The 13725-nt window shown below is 36.9% G+C and overlaps 1 pseudogene; it reads right to left on the bottom strand.

Moving 5' to 3' along the window:
- Positions 1–12471: 12471 nt before the first annotated feature.
- Positions 12472–13649, bottom strand: LOC110330248 (annotated as a pseudogene).
- Positions 13650–13725: the final 76 nt, after the last annotated feature.

Raw genomic sequence — 13725 nt, 5'->3', positions numbered from 1 at the left:
CAGGGCTATAGAGAGAAACCCTGTCTCGAAAAAAAAAAAAAAAAAAGAGTTCACCTCACATGTTTGTACACATATGACCATATAAACACCCATTTCTATTTCATTGAATACCAAATTATTTTAGGGCATAGCAAAAATAGTTTTCTCAGGTTAACTTGCACATTCCTCAAATAAAGTCTATGATTACATAAAATTAATTTATCAACCCCACAATATTATATATTCAGTTTAAATGTAAACATATATAAAATAAACAGCCCCAAAACTCCATTGCCTATTGACAGTAGCATTTACTTTTTTAAAAATCAAGTTATATGGGGCTGGCTGGAGAGATGGCTCAGCAGTTAAGAGCACTGACTGCTCTTCCAGAGGTCTTGGGTTCAATTGCCAGCAATCACATGACAGCCTACAACTCTGTAACTCCAAAATCTGACAATCCTCGCACAGACATACAGGCCAAACTCCTATGCACATAAAAGTTAAAATAAATAAATTATTAAATCAAGATATTTTTTTTTACCTCTTTCATTTCTTTCTATTAATCCCTCATAACCTATCTTTCTCTCAGATTCATGCTTCATGCCCTTTTATTCTTTGATATATATAAAACAGGAATTTCATTGTCAATTTCTGTGGTAAAATTAACATGTTTATCAAATATTAAGTACTTCAAATACTTGAAGTAAGTCATCTTTTCAGAGGGAACATTAACAAAATAAGGAAAGAAAACTAAATTTTCTCTCTGTAGAAGCATTTTATGCAAAAGTCTTCAATATTTCATAATTTACCCAAATGAGAGAAGACCAGCTAACTTGAGCAGGAACACGTCCCTACAAACACTGTGTTCTCTGAGCCTGTCACTGCTCCATCTCAGTCTTACATTTTAGTACTTAACAGCAATCAATAACTGCGTTTATCTACACAGATTGCCTTTATGTTCTATTGTGAGGCTTTTGGGTGGGATCCTCCAGTTGTTGGGGCCCCATTTCTCCAGAACACATCAGTTATTAGGGTATTGGGCACCACTCCCTGCTATCTATCTTTCTCTTACACACATTCATTATCATGAATCACCTTAGCTTCAGTGTCTCAAAGGTGAATTCTTCATGTTCATGATGGTTAGTCATCAAACTTCCACTCAAAGAATAAGGGGATGTTTGAATGTATTGTCATCCCTCCTGAACATACTCCAAAAATGTCCTTCAAGTCTGTATTTAATTTTTCTCTCAGAATTTGCCTCTATGAACTAGGTAAGCTCTGAGATTCATGTTTCTGAAAACTAGCACATCACTAGTGGGAAGTTATATATTTCTAACCTTTGGTTTCAATAAGAGTGTATCTAATCTAATTGGTTGGCACATACTTAAAATGATTTAGTATTTTTTGATATTTTTAAATTGGCTTTTTTGACAGTATCATGCATGAACACAATATGTTCTAAACACTTTCTGTCCTTTTACCTCTTTGCAATCTCTACCAACCACTTCCTTCTACGTTACCCATCCCTTTTCCAGATTCATGACTTTTGTTTAATCAGGGCCGTCTGTGTGACTATTGGAATGGTGTTGTACAGGGCTCCAGCTATGGTTAGCAGTGGGTATGTATATATGAAGGCAGCTATTCCTTTTGGCTTTGAATATCAAAATCAGTGCCTAAAGAAAGATAATAGATTTTATCAATCTTTAATAGTAGTATAAATTTGTGAATTGTTATTTTAATGGTTTGCTTTACATGCATAAATGCTACTGAGATTCAAAGCAAAAGGGAACAGAATGAGCTCATTGTGGTCTTTGCATTTTAGCCTCTATGAGATGTACATGAGAGATGTCTTCAGTGCAGCTTTGAGCTATTGCCCTGATTGATCAGTCTTGGAGTGTGCATTAAATAAACCTTTGATGTTTAACTAACATTGGTGTTTATGTGCTTTGTGGGGTGACTCCTGGACACCAACAATCAATCAATCCATCCATTCATCAATCAATCAATTTATCATCTCTCTATCCATCCATCTATCTATAATCTATTTAGCTATTTATTATATATGTATTTATGTATCTCTGTATCTGTGTATGTGTCTCTACGTATCATCTATACATCTCTCTATAATCTGTCTGTTCATCTGTTCCTCTACCCATTTTTCATTTAGTTAATGACATGCCAGGTGAAATATATTAGTGATATGCTATTACATTTCTTCTTTATCCAAAAGTAGCAAAAGTCTGTTATAATTTGATAAAGTAAATGAATTTTTCTTAATATTCTAATTAATAATTTTTTCTTGTCATTGATTATTGTTAGCAATAACCATTATGACCTCTCCAGAAACCTAAAAGAATGTTTTAAAAGGAATATATTTCATATGTAGAAAAATAAATTTCAGCAATCAATGATAACAAAATTTATCAGACATAAAATTTCTTAGTTTAATAACTGTCCAATTTGAGTGACTTTATTGTGCCAAATAAAATTCTATATGAAAATAAAATAATGCTATTAATTCAGTGTTTGCCTTCTCTTCAGATGTTAGAACCTCAGATAGTCTTGAATTTAAGTAACCATTACAATCACCTCCGTTTAAGGATACTTCTTGGGATCCCCTGAGAGCTTATGTTCTGACTTCATTTTCTTAAGTGTATAATTGCATATTAAGCAATTACTGATATTCTGAGATTTAAGTAAACATACTATTCTAAATTTTTAATCTACTTTTAGTTTCCGTGTGATAAATAAATTTTCCTACTGAAGAAAAATACCTAGAATCGAACAGACACGGACTCTCTTTTCATAGTGTTACCTTATTTTCAAGTTTGGAGACAGGCAAATTGTTCCTGATATGATCTGAGATTCGAACTCACAGATATTTAAACTCTTTTCATAGTTCATTTCAATCGGTTTTCTTGATAATATCAATCTTTCTGGCAACATTTGAATTAAGTGTTCCTAGAACTGGCCAATATTTAGTCATTTCCCTGATTTGTATCTATCTCAGGACATTTGATCTTTTTATATTATGGTGTAGAATTTTATGAAATCTAGGCTAAAATGTAAATAGAAAGGTCACAGACAAAAAAAATGTTTGTTTTTTTTTTTCTACACAGAGTGAAAAGCATCTTCAGATGGTAGATTGTGTTTTCTCATTAGCAAATAGTCTTTTATTAACATCTGATTCATGTATTTAATTTTTTGTCCTTTTCATAACAGAAAAAGGAGTAAATGGTACACTTAAAATATTCTAATAAAAGTTAGATCAGATACAATTTTACAGGATTGTTTTGAGTTTTATATTGAAAGAATGTAATAATTGAGTATATAGTGTGCAGTAACAGAAAAGGAAGCAATTTAAGAGTTTGTAGCAAAAGTATGAAAATGAGGTCTTAATCATGATGATACCATTGTAAGCATGTATGTAGATTATTGAATTCTGGAAGGTTTGAAGCCTTAGCTCACTAGATTTACTGAAAATCAGATAGATAGTTTTAGAGAAAAGGAAACCAAGTAACCAAGTTTTAGTCTTAGCAATTGAAAAAATCATCTTGGTACTAGGAAATATGTGTGAAGAGCAGTTTTAGGATGAGAAAGAGAGGGGATTCCTCTAAGGAGGTTACAGTTTTAGAGTCAGGGCTTATGGAGCTGACACTCAGGCTTCTGCTGAGGAGTCTGTGGATGGTAAATTTGCCATGTTTGTGAAGAAATGCTGGGACTGATACTTCCTGAACAGTCAAATGTGCATATTGAACTGTTGCATTATCCTGAGGATGAAACTAGAAATGCTGGGAAAATGGCTAGAATGGAATAGTGTTCATTTCTTCTCCCTTGAGGATGCTTAGGGAGAAGGTTTGGTAGAAGGAGAAGTATGATGTTGTCTTCTGCCTTAACAACACAAAGAAGAACATAAAAAGATGGTTTTGAACTGGTGTGTGTGTGTGTGTATGTGTGCATGTGTGTGTGTTGTGTTGTGTTTTGTGTGTGTGTGTGTACTATACACACATCTATCTCTCCTCTCTCTTTCATCTATCTATCTATCTATCTATCTATCTATCTATCTATCTATCTATCCTATCTCCATCCATCCATTCATCCACCCACCAATCCATCCATCCATCCATCCATCCATCCATCCATCCATCCATCCATCTATCCATCTATCCATCCATCCATCCATGTATCCATCCATCCATCTATCTATCTATCTATCTATCTATCTATCTATCTATCTATCTATCTATCTATCTATCTATCTATTCACCTCAGATTCTCTTGGCTTATTCAACATGTACTATCTTTCTAAGAATATCTTGGTTTCCATGTAACAAATTAACTCTTCCTTTTAAGTAGGAAAGACTTTCATGTGTATAAATGAAAAGACTTTTTTTCACAGATATTTTGCTTCCAACCAAATCGTCACATGATTGGGTTTCTTTACTTACAATAGTGAAGTAATCCAAATTTGAATTTCTAGCGGTTCAGGAACCTAACTACCCTTCTATTCTACCTTTTAAAGTAATCCATTCCCACTGACTTGTCTATCTACAACCTGATTTCTTTGCTTATTAGCTCAATGTTAGAAAGTCATCATGATTTTGAATTCAATTACTAGGACATTTTAAAGCACTATGTATTTTTTCACTTATGTATTTATTCTGTGTGTTTACATGTGCACATGTGTTACAGCCTGTGTGGCAAGGTCAAGAAGGCAACTGACAGTCTTCATGTCTCTTCTACCATGTGGGACCAGGGGATTAAATTCAGGATGTCAGTTTTGCTTGTCACTCAGTGCCTTTACCTGTTGAGTCAACTCACTGTCCCAGATATCAACCATAGTGTCTGTGAATTGTTTTTGATTTTTACTTACTCCTTACTAAGCATGGTGGTACATCCTTTAATCATAATACTCAAGCAGAATTTTCTTGGATTTCTGTAAGTGTGAAGCCATCTGTACATAGAAATTTCTTATAAAGCTACATAACCAGCCTGTCCTTAAAATTATTCTTTATTAGTCAGGTGCTGGCAGAGCCTCTCAATGGACAGCTATACCATGTTTTCTGTCAGCAAGCACTTCTTGGCATTAGCAATAGTGTTGGGTTTGGTGTCTGCAGATGAGATAGATTCCAAGGGCAGAGAGGGTGTCTCTGGGTGGCTTTCCTTCAGTCTCTGCTTCATTTTTTGTCACTGCATTTCTTTAAATAGGAACAATCCTGGGTTAAACATTTGGAGATGGTTGGGTGGTTGTATTCCTCCACTGGGGGCCATGCCTATCTACTAGAGGTGATTTCTATAGGTTCTATCCTCCCTCTGTTGGGTATTTTGGCTAATGTCTGATGCAGATACTCACATACAACAATTGTACTAAGCCCAAAGACCCCAATGAAAGAGTTAGGGGAAGGATTGAACTCCCTAGAACACTGGACACTCCAGAGCTCCCAGGGCTCCATGGCTCCAGCTACATATGTAGCAGAGGATGGCCTTATCTGACATCAGTGGGAGGAGAGGTTCTTGGTCCTGTGAAGGCTCGATGCCCCAACATAGGGGTATGCTGGAGGGGTGAGAACAGAGTGGGTGGGTGAGTGGAGGAGACCCTCTTAGAGGCAAAGGGGAGGGAGGATGGATGCGGGTTTGTGGAAGGAAGACTGGGAAGGGGCACAACATTTGAAATGTAGATACATTTGAAAATCCAACAAAAATGAATAAATGGAAAAAATTGAAAATCATCACTTTTATAGGGAATTCTACTTTGTTTTAGAGGGAAAATATGGAAAAAGAGAAAATCAGGTTATGTCCATGTTTTAGATGACAAGGATGAAACACAGGAGAGCATGCAATTTGAAATGCCAAGTTGCAAACATGAAGAAAACAAAAGTAAAAAAAACACAAAAAACAAAAAACTTTTTAAATTAAATTTCTCATTAAGGTTAAAACTAAAACACCAGATCTGACTGATGCTTCCTCCGTAATATAATGAGCAGCTCCTGGGATCACATTAGGTACTAGAACTCACAGAAATTGAGAAAAATTGAAAACAAACAAATACTATTCAAACTGTCATTTAAGTACTAATACAAATCTTTTAACTTTTAATTATTTATCAGCTGAAGATTAAGCATCTACTGCATTAATAGATGACAATCAGAAACCAAGGCCACACCTTCTAAGACTTTATAGACCAACTGTAGAGAAACACAATCATGATATGATGAGGAAAGGAAGGGCCCTCATCATATATTGCCAGTGCCATTATATATACAACCTACAGACATGGAAGACAATGGAAAAATAAACATAGCATAGAGGGAACCATTAGGTAGGAACTTGTCAGATTAACTGAGACAAGCTGTTGTGTGAGCTGAGCAAAAGCTGTAGCAGGGCACAACGACATGGCTTCCATTCTCAAAAGTTGACTGCACTTCTTCAGTATGATTTTAATGTGGATCTTAGTGAAATGGATTATTAACACTAAAAGAGCCTATTTTTATCAACAATCTTCTTATAAAACAGAGAGCCTTTGGCGATGTGTATATATAAAAACTCCTTTTGTTATCCATGATGTTAGATCCTTATGTTTAAATATAAAACTAGTTTTCTATGAATTTTCTGGTTCAGCACAAAGTCAACAAGTCAGCAAATAGAGTCTGATTGTCCTTGAAATTATTCTGTAAGTTTACTATTACCTTCATATAGCACTTACACATAGTTTTCACATCCACTAATATTAAAACCTCATAAAATGACACACCTTGTAGATATTCTAACCAGCACATTTAGAGAATCTGTAAATCCCATACATGATAGAATCAGAGTCAGAAATAGAAGCAAGACGCCTCACTACCATTCCTTAGCTGCTCTATCCACATTTGATACCCAGGACTACTACTAACTACCAGGGGAAATTTTTAGAAGATTCTTTTTGTTTGTTTGTTTGTCTGTTTATTTGTTTAGGGTCAGCATCAACTGTGATAAAGATGTTTCCCTTATTAGCTCTATAAAATAAAACAAAACAAAAAATGACATTACAACAAATAAAGCACAATTTTATACCCTTGTGACTGAAGTGCTCTCTGTGGAACAGCAGCTGTGATCACCACCTGGAGCTTACTAGAACTGTGCAATCTTAGGCTCCACCCAAGATCATCTGCACCTGCAACTAACTGCTCATGTCTATCTATCTATCTATCTATCTATCTATCTATCTATCTATCTATCTATCTATCTATCCATCCATCCATCTACAGTCTACCTATTTTGTTCTAATTTTAATAATATGATGATTTGAACAAGAATGGCTCCCATATTTTTATATATTTGACTGGTCCCTAGTTGATAGGACTATTTGGAAAGGATTACAAAGTTTAGCAGTGTTGGAGGAGATGTGTCACAGGGGCAGGCTTTGAGGTTTTAAAGGTTTCCCAACATCCCTGAGTAGTCTCTATCTTCTGATTGAACTCAACTGTTGCTACCACCATGTTCAACTATCATGAAATGTAACCCTTTAGAACTATAAGAGGAACTCAGTATCTTCTTTTATAAGTTGCCTTGGCTGTAATGTTTTATCACAGAAATAGAAAAATAACTAATGATACGCATTACTATGAGCGCGCGCGCGCACACACACACACACACACTATGGATGAAATCCTTTTTTTTTTCTTATACTTTCTTGGAGGTAATCTATTGAATTCAAAAGTATTTTATAGGATAAAATATTTTCCCATGGAAAGGAATTTGTATAACATTTTACTTCTGTGTAGTAACATAATTGAGAAATGTAGGTGTCAAGAACAAAAGATTAAAAAAATAATATATGGTAACTTTCATTAAAATATCTTGTGGCACTTCTAGTAATTGTATACTTTAAAGCACACATAACAAATATTAATGTACATTTATACTGATTGATTTCATGGATTACTTATAGCAATTTTGCATTTGCATTTAATCTTATTTTTACATGTGACACTACATATGGATATTAAACATTTGATTTCTGGAACTATAAACTCAAATCTCTCTTTTTGTTAAAACTCAGTGTGTGATCTAAAGAAATTTGCAATAGAAAACACACCAATTTACAGAATATTAGGTAACTCACAGAACCTAGGGTACTGTACTGGCTAATTTTGTGTCAACTTGACACAGGCTGGAGTTATCACAAAGAAAGGTGCTTCAATTGGGGAAATGCCTCCAAGAGATCCAGCTGCAAGGCATTTTCTCAATTAGTGATCAGGGGGGGCGGTCCCCTTTTGGGTGGTGCCATCTCTGGGCTGGTAGTCTTGCTTCTATAAGAGAGCAGGCTGAGCAAGCCAGGGGAGGCAAGCCAGTAAAGAACATCCCTCCATGGTTTCTGCATCAGCTCCTGCTTTCTGACCTGCTTGAGTTCCAGTCCAGCATCCTTTGGTGATCAAGAGCAGTATGGAAATGTAAGCCAAATAAACCCTTTCCTCCCCCCCCCCCAAAAAAAAAAGTTACAACACAGCTATCGTAGTATTAGACCAAGTTGCTTAAGTTAAAGGGCAGTGCGTTGAATTTGATGCCCTTGAGGCTTGATTAGTCATAGGTGACAAGATTCTGATTTTCAGAAACATTTGCATTCCTTATGCAGGCAAAATATGACTTTCAAGCTTGGCACATACATACATTCAATATTTACTTTACACTTTTTTTAATAAACAAGAAATCTGGCTGTATTCTAAAAGGAAAACATATTCCTATACTCTGACTGTCCTTCTCGACTGCCTGGGGACTAATTCACTGTTACATCAATTCATGAAACTAAGAATACATAGGCTCTGTGAGGAGTAGCCTCATCTTGTCTAGTTACTTCCCCCTTTCCTCCCCCAAGTCACCCACACAGGCATACTGCAGGGAGCAGCCTCACTCTGGTGGTAATTCGAACCCTACTCCATTCAAATCAACTCTTTCAAAAGCCTCTGGGCCATATCTGTGACACAGATCATCAGCTACACTGGAAACCTATAACTGGCCCAGCTAATGTTCTTCCTGCATCTTTGTTCAGTTTAGAATTTGAGTCTGATGTAACTCTCCTAGTGTGAGTCTTCCTCCCTGGACCTTCCTTCTCAGCCCAGGGAAGCTTTTCATATCAGTTGCCATTTTAGTACTTTTTACTCATTTGTATAACACCCTCATTGCTGTCCTCATCTAACACAGATAAAATTAAACTTCATAGAGGCAAAGATTTTTTTTTTATTCACCACTTTACCAGCATATCCTACAATAGTACCTTAGCAAATTGAGTGAACAGTAACTCAGTATTTTTGGAAGACTAGGAGAAAAAAATTAACAGAACAACTAAATGAATGCTTTGCATTAACACATTATGCTCAACTTAAATAACTGTGTTGTTAAGAATCTGGCTTTTTCTTTTGCAGAAATTAATGGCTATAAATAGTAAGTGGATAAAAAAATAGGAAGATGGAGAAAATTACCCAAAATATAAATATCAAGGTGCATCTTATAACAATACCCCATTTGCAGCATGGTCTTTTTATTTCTTTCTTTTCCTGAGGTAAGAGGTAAAGGAAATGTTTAAGCTGTGAAAAATAATGAAGTTTTATATAAATGTGGCATTTGGTCATAAGGTACTACAAAACACTTCTATTGTTCATGAAATCTAAGTTATGTGCCACTAGAATATTTGTGTAGTTTCCCAATTTGGGCTGCATTGAAGAGAGTTGGACTGAGGGAAATGTAAATATTAACAGGTGAACTTGATGTCATTTCCTTTGTGAAAAATTAATAAGTGGAAGAAGATAGTTACCGAGGTGTGTAGAGAAAATTCAACCACATTCAAATCCTGGGAACTTCCTCAGTGACTATGCCATTTATCTCATTTAATTTTTGAAAATTCTAATTAACTGGATTGTTTACTTACATTCATAAAGCCTATGTTTTAGGATAAAAGTTTATATAGATGGATAATGCAATAATTAAATACACATGAAACTACCAGTGTTTGGAAAGCTCATGCTAATGAGTAAACTATCAGTTCAGCTTCATAGTAATTTTTATCCTTTGATCAATCTGTGTTCTTTCTTGTTTGTAGAATTGCTATCGACTAAAATAAGATCACCAGTGCTAGTTTTCCCTACGATTTTACTGCTTTTGTTGTATTCCTTATAATATTGTTCAGTTTTTTGTCTATCTCTACAATGTTTATGAATACTATTGTATAGTAATTTCTTGTTTCTTTTGGTCAATATTAAAACACAACTACAAGACGCGAGTGTGTGTGTGTGTGTGTGTGTGTGTGTATCTATTTTATAACATCCTTTGCTGAATTCCACTTACCTATGAGATATTTGCCTACTGCTGTTGTTTGTAGAAAGTATCCAATTCTTATGCCGTGCTATTTTCTATCATCATATAATCATTTTTGGTAGGTTTTAAGGATGCTCATAACTTTACACTGCTATGAGAAGCAATAAATAATGTATGTTACTGGGCAATAACAGACTGTATTTTCCTGCTATACCTCTTTTTTTGTGACAAGATTTTTATGGACTTGAAAGGGTTTACAGATTGACTTCTTGGACTGAGTGATCTCACACCAGATGTGAAAACGTTTGTTTTCCATAAGTATGCTTACCAAGGACTCTTACCTTAGAAGATCTCCGGAATCATGTACAGACAATATATCTATAAGTGTCATCATTTGTTCCTAACCATAGCAGGCTTGCTTCAAAGGTTTATGTACAAAATAGGCATATTGGCAAAAACTACAGTCCAGAAACTGGCTTGAGTCATACAATTCTTCCTAGTGTAGGCTGACCTTGCTCAGGTAATTCTTACATGCCATATGCAGAAACCAGAGCTGAGTCCTGATACCTGACATCTTCCCAAGGGAATCAATATAGTTATTCAATGGCTTTTATTGTTATAAGATCATCATTTTGTTTTCACAGATTGGCTTATGTATGACAGGTACATTACTTTTTTTTTGCCAATAATAGTCCTACAATACATTATAAAAGACTGAAAAACATTGCCTCTTTTTTAAGAATTAGAATATAGCCAGGCAAGAGTAATAAGGTATCCATGACCAAAGCTTCCTAGAGCTTACCATGAAACCCACCACAGGTGTAGCCGGCTTCCCAACATAATGAAACAGCAACTAACAACTCAGTTGTGACACTCATCAGTATATTTACATTTCTAAAGCATGAACTTCCATCTTTTAAGTACTATACATAAGACTAACAGCCTCTCATTCAGCAACCAGCATATAATGTTCTTTTACTCTTTATTACAGACTATAATATAGCCAGGTGCTGGCAGAGCCTCTCAGAGGACAGCTATACCAGGCTCCTGTCAGCAAGTGCTTCTTGGCATCAGCAATAGCATCTGGGTTTGGTGTCTGCAGATGGGACGGATCCTTAGGTGGGACACTCTCTGGATGGCCTTTCCTTCAGTTTCTTCCATTTTTTTTGTCCCTGCATTTCCTTTGGACAGGAACATTTCTGGGTTAACAATTGTGAGATGCATGGGTGGCTACATTCCTGAACTGGGGCCATGCCTATTTACTGGAGACGGTCTCTACTGGTTCTATTTCTGCTTTATTGAGTATTTCAGCTACTGTTATCCCCTTTGGGTTGTGGGAACCTATCACTTCCCCAGCTTTTGGAATTTTCTAGTAGTTGCCCATCCTTTTCCACTGACTTGTTTGAACAACACATAAAGCCTAGATTCTTTTATTTCTCCTCCCATTCTGTTTGTCTATCTTAATTATCTAATATTGTTTAATTTTTTTCTAAATGCCTTTTAAAGTATTTTTGCTATTAATTTGAACAGTCCTTTATTTACACTTGCTTAGAAATAAGAAAAAAATCAGGCATGGGTACAGATTTTCAACAATACAAGAAGGATCGAGTAATAGAATCCATATGAGATCAAAACTTAGCCAAGAAAATGGTTCTGAAAATGTTTTAAAATATAAAGGAGTATTTATAACCTGGGTATTGAATATGTAAATTTTGTAAGTCTACATCTGTACACAGGGGAGAGATGTCTACATTCACAGAAATGTAAAATTTAAATATTAAAACAGTATAATAGTGGCAGGGATGTATAGGGATAACCAACTACTTTTTGATAAGATTCAAGTTATTTTGCTTACTGGATAGAATAACAAACTGCCTTCTAAATGATACATTTTACTCACAGATAAGTAAAATAACCTTTTAGCCTTTCTATCAGAGAAACTTCCTTTTTGTAGAGGGCAGTGGTTAATACTGACTTACAATTGGTCAAAGTGCAGAGAATAAGGGGCTCTGAAGCTCTCATCCCTGAGACATTTAACACACACACAAGAACATGAACACAAGTACATGCACACAAGCACACATATACACCCCACATGTCTGTCTCAGCGGACAACATGGTGATAAGAGGGGTGGAAAGACTGTAAGAGAGTGGGGAGGTCTGCAGCAAAGCAGTGTCTGTGGACCTGACAGAGCGGTCACACTATGTCATCAGGGTGTCTGCGGTTGCCTGAGAAAGACCTGACCCTGCTCCTTACTACCTTCTTCCTTGAGAACTTGAAATCCATCCATCCGGGGGGATTACTTGCACTTAAAGATGCACAGCATATTTTGGAAACACTGGGAAAATGAAAGTCAGTTTTTAAACCTAGGGGAGTCTCTCCGGGTGCCCATGTTGAGTTTGCCCTGCATATTGGACTTCTGGATTTCCATTAACTGATACTCTAAAGCTGAGTTCTTCGATGTTAAGTCTTTAAACTCCTCCATAAACATGTCCTTGACTTTTTCCATCTCATTAACCAGTTTCTGCTTTTCTTCCTCCTCCCATCTAACAACTAACTTCTGAAAGTCCCCCTCATGTATTTTCTGCATTTCATAGTCTTTAGAGAATCGGACTTGGTGGGTGTGCTGCACCGACTCCAGCTGGGTCTTGGTGAACTGCAACTGCTCCTTCAACACGTTGATCTCCTCCTGGAGCTTGTGGTTCCGTGCTTTTGCATTTCTCCCGAGACAAGAATCTGCAGCATGGCGGCGATGGAGGTGGCTCTGCAGAAAAGCTTGGTTCATGAAGGCTTTGTCACAAAAGCGACACTGGTAATGGCTGGCTTGGGACTGGCCCATCATCAGCTGCTGGGCAGACAGCATCTTTTTCCTGCGCCTACACTCCTGCTTGAGCAGTCTAATATCCTCAGCCTGCTTGGTGAGCAACTGTTTTTTCTGCTCATAGCCACTCAGACTGAGGTGTAACCGTTCCTCTACCACGCTCAGCTGCGAGGTGAGGAACTCTTGACAATGCACCAGGTACTCAATGGTGAGCTGTGCCAGGTGGATGAGCTTCAACAGCAGTGGGTCCACCTCGGACTGGCAGTACGGGCACTTCTCATTCTCCAGTTTGCAGAAGGTGATGTTCATGATGTTCTCCTGAAGTGTCAGGACATCCATAGTTACCACCACCTTGTCCACATCAATGGTGCCCAGCCTCCTCCAGTCAATGTTCTCCAGGCGAGGTCGGAATTGGAAAAAGGGCAGAGGTCCAGAGGCCAAGTTGGCAGTGACACAGGTCCTGGGGACTGCACCTCCCTCTGGGGCGTCCCGTCTCTTCCGGCTGTTGGACTGAGGGTAACAGCTGTGTTTCTGGAAGGACATCCTTGAAAGCCAACCTGCTGCCTACACTCCGGCTGAAGGAATAGAACAGTCTTTCTTACCTGACCGGGCCACTTGGAGTCCCACGACACCA

Source organism: Mus pahari, chromosome 13 (genome assembly GCF_900095145.1).
Source record: "Mus pahari chromosome 13, PAHARI_EIJ_v1.1, whole genome shotgun sequence".
In the NCBI taxonomy this organism is placed as follows: Eukaryota; Metazoa; Chordata; class Mammalia; order Rodentia; family Muridae; genus Mus; species Mus pahari.
This window is presented reverse-complemented; position numbering and strand designations above follow the sequence as displayed.